The sequence below is a fragment of the Pyrus communis genome, chromosome 13 (assembly GCF_041283825.1).
Source record: "Pyrus communis isolate YQ-2024b chromosome 13, ASM4128382v1, whole genome shotgun sequence".
Lineage (NCBI taxonomy): Eukaryota > Viridiplantae > Streptophyta > Magnoliopsida > Rosales > Rosaceae > Pyrus > Pyrus communis.
In genome coordinates, this window is record NC_142577.1 from 8,068,096 (window position 1) to 8,076,501 (window position 8,406).

At 38.5% G+C, this 8,406-nt stretch overlaps 1 non-coding gene across 1 annotated transcript; it reads left to right on the forward strand.

Moving 5' to 3' along the window:
- Positions 1 to 634: 634 nt before the first annotated feature.
- TRNAD-GUC (transfer RNA aspartic acid (anticodon GUC)) lies at positions 635 to 706 on the forward strand. Its single transcript has one exon. It is a non-coding gene; the product is annotated as a tRNA-Asp (tRNA).
- The last annotated feature ends 7,700 nt before the right edge of the window (positions 707 to 8,406 follow it).

An 8,406-nucleotide genomic window follows, 5' to 3' on the forward strand; every position in this document is an offset into this window, starting at 1 on the left:
GCATCACGGAGTCTTCATCTGTAAGAGGACCGTTAGAAGATAAGAAAGAAGGGCGCCATATCTTTCAAGGTGTAAGGAAACACTCTCATCCTCAAATTTGCTTCACTTACTCCCTGCAAAGGCAAACCACTCACAACATTGTAAAACTCTTTAATATGAGCTAAAGGGTCTTCATTAGGTAAGCCATAAAAAGAGGGAAACATATGGAAATGTGAAGATTTAAGATCATAGTTTCTAGCTTCTGTGGGCAGCAAGATGCATGAAGGTGAATTTGGTATGATTGGTTGAGCAAAGTCCTCCAAAGCTCGAAGCTCATCTTGGTTGCCCGCCATCTCTTCTTCTCTTTCCCAATTAAATTGCTCAGATCCTTTACTTGTTGAACTAGGTGAATTCCCTTCCTCTTCTTCACGGATAATGGAGGAACTTGATGGCACAAAGTTGTCCAAAGTGTGGCCCTTTAACCGTTCAATTCTTTGGCCTAGCTCCACGAGTCTATTTGACATATACTACCTGAAACAAAATAACACAAGTTTGAATGAAAATCAAGAATCTACCTACAATGAAAAGAACAAAGTTTAAATAGCAAACAAGCAATTACAAGGGACTGAAATCAGTCCCCGGCAACGGCGCCATTGTCGTTGTAGTATAGTGGTAAGTATTCCCGCCTGTCACGCGGGTGACCCGGGTTCGATCCCCGGCAACGGCGCCAGTTTTGTTGAAGTAATTTCCTTCCTAGATGCTAAAATAGGTTTAGTATAATGGCACAAGCAAGGGTGTCGAATCCACAGGGACTAATTGGACCTATATAATCACTTGTTTTGCAAGAACTCTATGAAATGAATCAAACTAAGCAAATTAGGCAGATTTGTTGTTGTAACTTGAAAGCATAAGAAAATGATGTAAATACAAATAAATGAATCAACAACTAATAAAATGGGATAGTATCAATGGAGATGAAGCTAGGGATTCGGTTTCACCATTGCTTAAACCAAGTCCATGTTTGTTAAGTTAGTTTATACTCAGCTATCTACTTATTTCTTGAGTTTGTTTCACTTAGATATGATCAACCATATGATGTGTGGATTTGATCACATGTCCTTAATCATGAGCCTAGTTGTGATGTGCAACTTTGGTTTTTAATCAAGAAGGTGTTACGAACAAGAAACTTTCATAAAACCAAAGGTAACACTTGGCAGGTTGTTTGCAAAGTATTCCCTTCATTCATTCACATATCTACCAAGAATATGCATGATGTGTGCTCTAATCTTGGCTAAACAACCTGTGGTTAATTCAAATGGTGATCAAACATTATAATCAACTCACAAAGTCACAATTAAATCAGAGAATGAAACAAGAAATAGATGGACAAACTGAGCATTCTAACTTAATTACATGGCAAACTTTGCAAGGCTACATCGAATCCCTAGAGGGAGATTAGTTACACTTCATGTTTACAAAAGGTTTAACATAACAATATAAAACATGAGTGAACATAGAATTAATTAAGAAGAAACCCTTGAAGCAAAACTGATGTCGAAATCCCTTAAGAGTGCCTTCGGTGGTGGTTCTCCAAGTGTGATGTAAATGAAGGTAGATTGGCTATGGTTGAATGGTTTCTGCACTTGGGAGAACAAATGGACAGAGATGGAGTGAAATGGAGTGGTTATGCGTGTGAATCATGGAATGATGGAAGCCAACTTGTTGTGTGAAATGTGCATGGTTTTATAGAAGGGAAATGTCACTGCCATCATTAAGAATTGAGCTGGAATTGCACATGTGAGATGGGAGTGCATAAATGAGCTGGAATGAATGGGTTTCTGAGGTGGTGGACGCACGGCATGGGCAATGTCCAAGCATGTGGCTATTTTAATTGAATCATGCATGTGTATTGGCTGCAAAGCTGAAATGGACAACCTGGAATTGGTTGTCCAAATCTGGAAAGGACATGAAGGTGCACGGCATAGACAAGAGGGAGCTAGAATGGCATGGAATGGTTTATTTAATCAAAGATGCATGTGTGATATCTGCAACAAAGGAGTGGACAACCTGGAATTGGTTTCACCAAGCTGGAACAATGGATTTGCACGGCATGATTGTGTTTGTTGGTGTAAATATGGTTGAATGAATTAAGTAATGGAAGTGCATGTTCTTGGTGCAAAAGGGAGCTGGAAAGGCATGGAATGATGGGATGAATGGATTTCTGGAATGATGGATGCACGGCATGGGTGTGTGGAAGCTGTTTTAGAGTTAGAAGTGCATAAGTGAGCTGGAACCACATGGGAGTACACGGCAAGGTTGTAAACATGCATGTGAATGCATGTTTTGGTGTTGTGATAGGAGCATATTTATGCACCTTAGTTTAGCTTGTCTTGTGCATTTAAAGTGTTTCTCCTTAGTAAAGTAGTCTTTTAAGCTAGTTTTATGTATTTTCAGGATTTAAGGGCAAAGTATGCAAAAGGATGCATTTTGGAGCATTTTGGAGCAAAATTGGGCTTGAAATGGATAGCATATGCTTGGAGCAAAAGGAATGGACGAAATTGAAAGCATTCACTCTTCATAATTCACTCACATGCTCTCCCATCATCATTCCACACCTCCATTGCAGCCACCAACCAACCTAGCTGTCACCCACATGCTCTCCCATCATCATTCCCTCTTTAACCCATTCAGCCACATGCACTTTGCCTTTAATCATTCACCCTAGCTGTCACTCCCATGCTCTCCCATTAATTAATTCAAGTCCATATCTGATTTCCCTAGGGTTCTATGTGCCTATATATACTCATATTAACCCCTAGATCAGATGACCACCTCTCATACACACTCTTCCATTTCAGAAATTCATTCATTCAAACACACATCCACACCATCAAACTATCCTTAGACCTTGTGCTACAACGAAGAGGAAGATAAGAGGGCCTAAACGTTCATACAATTCAAGTTTGAGTTGTTGGAATGTTTAGGTGTTTCTTTGATTTCAATGTTTAATTTCAATACTCTTTGTTTTGTACGAATGAGGAATGGAAGAGAAGAGGACCTAAACGTTCATACAATTCAAGTTTGAATTGTCGGAATGTTTAGGTGTTTCTTTGATTCTCTTTGTTTTGTATCATGAGGAACTAAACCCCCCCTTGGCTAGGGGGGGATTCGAAATATATGTTTATGCTTGCATTTTGATTTGATTACTTCTAATTGCGTTTCATAAGTTGTGGATTCAATTTGTTGAACTGTTTGATTGATAACTTATTTATGTATGTTTATTGAGAGTGCACGCTTAATTTTCATGCATGAATATGACGCTAGAATATAAGTGAGTTTCACCTAATAGTTACGAACTTATATTCACAAGTAGTGGAGGTTGCTTATAAACAATCGCGTTAAACGAATTCTTGGCATAAGTTTCATGCAATCATAGTAACGAATGCCTCGTCAACACTTATAATTTTCATAGAGCGTAATGATTCTTGCTTGTATCTCTATTATGCAATCATGTAGGGGACTTGTGGGGAATGTTTTGGGTTGTCGTATGCAATCATCCAATTCAATAACGTTAGGAAGATTTGAGGGTTAATTAGTGCAATCACGGTTAACCTGGGGCGTTGAGAATTCATGGTTTATTGAAAAGCAATTAGAAATCGTTTTATTATGCAAGTGTAACATGTATGGAGATGAACCCTTTAGCTAATCCATCCATCATCTTGTTTTCAAGGAATTCGTTTTACAATCTGCCTAGTTTGTTACTTTGTTTTGTTATTTCAATTTTCGTCAAAACAAAACCCCCCTTTACTTTCTTGTTCTATAGTGTTTAGAATCTGTTTAATTTGTGTTTTAAAGTGTTTTGAATCAACCTATAATCTTAAATTCGTCCAAATTTGTGTTTAAGGTCAGAAACTGCCTAGTTAGTGTTTTTAGGCAGTTTTGAGTCTTTTGAACCTGTTTTGAGTCCTTTGAGTCTTTGTATTGTCCAAATTAGTTAGAAAGTGTTTAAGTTTGTGTTTATAAGTGTTTTGATTCAATTTGTTACCCAAATTCGTCCAAAGTACTCAAAGTGCTCAAAACTGCTCAGAAAGTGTTTTCAAGGCAGTTTTGAGTGTTTTGGGTGCTGTTTTGGGTTTTAGGTTTGTTTAAGTGTTTTAACTTTTAGTTTTGCATTCTTTGAGTCGAGTTTAGTGTTTTAAACTTTGTTTTTGAGTTTTTAAGTCAGTTTCCAAGTGTTTAGCAATCCCTCCTAATCCCCGGTCTAGAACGATCCCTACTTACATCTTTACTACAATTTGACAAAAAGAGGGTTTAATTTGTGTGCTTATCTATTTCGCATCATGTTGGAACCACCTAATCTGACTTCAATGTTTCTTGCCTTGTTTAGAATCACCCAATATGGCCGAATTGCACCATTTAACACTTCCACATCATTTCCTGAAATTCCAGCAGTCAAATGTTTCCTAGATTCTTCATTTGAACTTCAATTTAACTCCCTAGAATCCTCTCCACGTTTGGAATAATGCTCAGCTACCAAAAGGAATGTTTTTAATTCATTTGCCTTCCCATTGATCCAAATTCACACTTGGCTGCACACTAACACCAAATAATGTAAAATGCACTAGTTTAATCCAAAAACATCACAAAGACGCCAAATAAGGAAGATATAAATGCATGCAACATGTGACTTATCATTGGACACAGAAGCCAGCGCACTGAACACTGAGAGCCAGGGACTCTTGAACGGCCAACTCATCGGACCGTCCTGAAAACAGCTGACTATCTTTGGGAGTGAGGAGGTTCCGAGCTACTATCGTAGCCGTTGTTACATCCGTCATCACAGAGTCCTCATCTGTAAGAGGGCCATGAGAAGATAAGAAAGACGGGCACCATACCTTATCCTGACGCGGCGCAACAGGATCATTGCTTAGACTCAAATCTAAGCAAATGTTCGATGGGTTAGATGAGCTAGCCATTTTTTTCAAGAAGTTAAAAGAGAAGGGTTGGATGGAGTGAAATCTCGACGGGCCGGAGACGAATTCTGGGCAATTTTCAAGTGTGCATGCTAGAGGTGATCGATCACCTCTATTAAAGGAGAGGCGTTCACCAATTCAGAAATGAAGAGACACCACTCTTCAAAACCGGAATTTCCGGCGTAAAGATCGCCAGCTCGTCAAACGCAATCTCGGCTTTTCAGAAAGCGTGTGTAACTTTGTCAAAAGCTCCCAGCTTTTCAGAAGACGCGTGGAAGGCGAGAAATCAGCTGCACACTTTTGCCGACAAGCGTGGGAGACAAAGCCGAAAGCTCCCGGCTTTTCAGAAAGCGTGTGCCACTTTGTCGAAAGCTCCCGGCTTTTCAGAAAACGCGTACCATTTTGTCAAAAGCTCTCTGACAAAGCTGAAGACGCGTGGAGGTAATTTCCGCATCCGCATTGCCACTTGCCATTACAATTCCTATATACATCAACATTCATGGCAGGGCATACACCCAGAAGCGCATTGATAGGAGCATATTTATACGAAACATAAGTAAACACACAAAAAGCACTTAAACATACTAAACATGGCAGAATGTAACTAACAAAGAGAAGAGTTTAGGGACGCAAATCTGGTTATGGAGTGTAAATTCCATCTTCTCCTTGGTAATTGCATTGAGGCTTTGATCTTGGTGATTCCACAGGCTACTCTTGAACTGGGAGCATGATTCTTTTGGTCTCCTCCACTCATTGATTTTCCTTTGTGCTACTCTTGAACTGGTGATAAGTCACATTTTGCATACATTTATATCTTCCTTATTTGGCGTCTTTGTGATTGTTTTGGATTAAACTAGTTGCATTTTACATTATTTGGTGTTAGTGTGCAGCCAAGTGTGAAATTGGATTAATGGGAAGGCAAATGAAGTAAAAACATTCCAGAAAAGATGTGAAGTGTTTAGAAATGCAATTCGGCCATATTGGGTGATTCTAAACAAGGCAAAATCATTGAAGTCAGCTATGTGGTTCCAACATCAAAACATGCATTCACATGCAAGTTCACAACCTTGGCCGTGCATTCTCATGCCATCCCATCATTTTATGCACTTCTAGCACCAAATCAGTTTCTTTACACCTTGTGCCGTGCATTCCACTACTTGTCCATCTCCCTTGTGCGCCAAAACCATCCAATTCCATTACTTAATCCACTCAGCCACATTTTCACCATGATCACAAGTTGGCCGTGCACTCCCATGTGATTGCAAGTCAGATTATGCACTTCTAAACAGCAAACATGCATTCACACGCATGATTCACATCCATTCCGTGCATTCCATTGCCTTTCTCATGTTTCATCTTTGCAGAAATCCACATGCTTGCACATTTCCCTTTTGTTATTCACCCATTATTCCAGAAAATCAATCATTCCTTGTTCATGCCGTGTGCTTTAGTCCCCTTTCCAGATTTGTAAAAACAATTTCTGGTGATCCAATTCACCTTTGCAGGTTCCACTCACTTGTGGCAGCAAGGGCCCATGCTTCTTTGAATACATTAACACATATTGCAGATCTTGTCCATGCCGTGCGTCCACTACCTCAGAAACCCATCAATTCCAGCTCATTTGATGCTATTCCATCTCCCTTGTGCAGATTGAGATCCAATCTGAATGGCAGCTACATTCATTTTCTATAAAACAAATCATACTTCACACATCAAGGGGTTCCGCACTTCTCTTATTCATTCAGTCCATTACACACACATAACCTCTCCCATTTTCACTCCACTCTCTGTCCATTTCTGTCCCAAGGGCAGAAACCAAACAACCATAACCAACTTAGTTCATTTGCATCACATTTGGAGAATCAAGTCCGAAGGCTACTCTTCAAGGAGTTCAACACCAGTTTTGCTTCAAGGGTTTCTTCTTCTTAATTCTATGTTCACTCATGTTATTTATTTTTATGTCAAAACCTTTGTAAACATGAAGTGTAACTAATCTTCCTCTAGGGATTCGATGTAACCTTGCAAAGTTTGCCATGTAATTAAGTTAGAATGCTCAGTTTGTCCATCTATTTCTTGTTTCATTCTCTGATTTAATGGTGACTTAGTGTGTTGATTTTAATGTTTGATCATCATTTGAATTAATCACAAAGTTGTGTAGCCAAGATTAGAACACACATCATGCATAATCTTGGTAGATATGTGAATGAATGAAGGGAATGTTTAGCAAACATCCTGCCGAGTTATTCTCTTTGGTTTTATGAAAGTTTCTTGTGCATTACATACTCTAGATTATGAACCAAAGTTGCACATCACAATTAGGTTCATGATTAGAGACATTTGATCAAATCCACACATCATATGGTTGATCATGTCCAAGTGAAACAAACTCAAGAAATAGGTAGATGAATGAGTACAAACTAACTTAACAAACATGGATTTAATTGAGCAATGGTGAAATCGAATCCCTAGCTTCATTTCCATTGGAACCATCTCATTGTATTAGTAGTTGATTCATTTATTTGTGTTTACTTCATTTTCTTATACTTTCAAGTTACAACAACAAATCTGCCTATTTTGATTAGTTTGATTCATTTCGTAGAGTTCTTGCAAAACAAGTAATTACATAGGTCCAATTAGTCCCTGTGGATTCGACACCCTTGCTTGTGCCATTATACTAAATATATTCTAGCATTAGGAAGGAAATATACATCAACAAAAATGGCGCCGTTGCCGGGGACTGATTTCAGTCCCTTGTAATTGCTTGTTTGCTTGTTTGCTATTTTGATTAGTGTCAAGGTTCATAACTTGTCGAATTGATAACTGGAAGTTGATTTAAGTTGCATATATTTCGTGTGTAGAGAAGAATCCCTTAGCCATTCCATTATCCATTGGTTTACATCAATTTGCTTTACAATCTGTTTTCTTTACAATATGTCCATTTAATTGAATTTCGTCCAAATACAAATCCCCCCCATATTTTGTTAAGTCTTAGGATTAGAATCTGTCTTATCTTGTGTTTTGAAGCATTTTGAGTCAAGCCCAAACCTAATTTTCGTCCAAAGTTGAGTTTAGTGTCAAAACTGCCCAGTTTGTGTTTTTAGGCAGTTTTGAGAGTTTTTAGCTTGTTTTGAGTCTTGAGAATCTGTTTTGAGTCCCTTGAGTCCTTTCAAACGTTTTTAAGTTTATTTTTGTTCATTTCATTGTTGTTTGCTAGTTGATTTTCATTCACACTTGTGTTATTTTATTTCAGGTAGTATATGTCAAATAGACTTGTTGAGTTAGGCCAAAGAATTGAACGGTTAAAGGGCCACACTTTGGACAACTTTGTGCCATCAAGTTCATCCTTTATCCGTGAGGAAGAGGAAAGGATTTCACCTAGTTCAACAAGTAAAGGATCTGAGCAATTTAATTGGGAAAGAGAGGAAGAGATGGCGGGCAACCAAGATGAACTTAG